The sequence below is a fragment of the Brassica oleracea genome, chromosome C9 (assembly GCF_000695525.1).
Source record: "Brassica oleracea var. oleracea cultivar TO1000 chromosome C9, BOL, whole genome shotgun sequence".
In the NCBI taxonomy this organism is placed as follows: Eukaryota; Viridiplantae; Streptophyta; class Magnoliopsida; order Brassicales; family Brassicaceae; genus Brassica; species Brassica oleracea.
In genome coordinates this window covers 14182846-14183423 of record NC_027756.1, presented here as the reverse complement: position 1 = coordinate 14183423, position 578 = coordinate 14182846, and positions in this window count along the sequence as shown.

Below are 578 nucleotides of genomic sequence, written 5' to 3'. Positions count from 1 at the left end.
GGTGTACACAGCTCTTCCGGAATTGGGTGCTACTTATGGTAATCCTCTCCCAAACAATCCGTCTCCACCGATACTGGCTTACAAGGGTCGCAAAGGACGCCTACAGTTTAAAGAGGCTATCCTCAGTCTGGTATTTACTTCAATCTGGACGACTTCGCAGAAAATTTATAATTAAGTCGTCTGATAAGTCTTCCAACTGGACGACTTAGTAGAAGACTTATAATTAAGTCGTCTGGAAAGTCTTCCAGCTGGAAGACTTTCCAGACGACTTAATTATAAGTCTTCTACTAAGTCTTCCAGCTGGAAAACTTTCCAGATGACTTAATTATAAGTCGTCCAACTGGAAGACTTTCCAGACGACTTAATTGTAAGTCGTCTGCGAAGTCTTTTCTTTCCATCTTTCTTAATCCGTCAAATATCTAAGTTCATATCTTCTAATTACTGCAGACTAGGGTGATCAACTTTGTTCAAAAGGACATTGGTGAAATGTTTCCAAAATGGGAGTTTATGTTGAGGACATGCCCACAAAGAACATAATTAAACTCATGTTTGTGAAGAAACCGTGGAAGTGGACCATG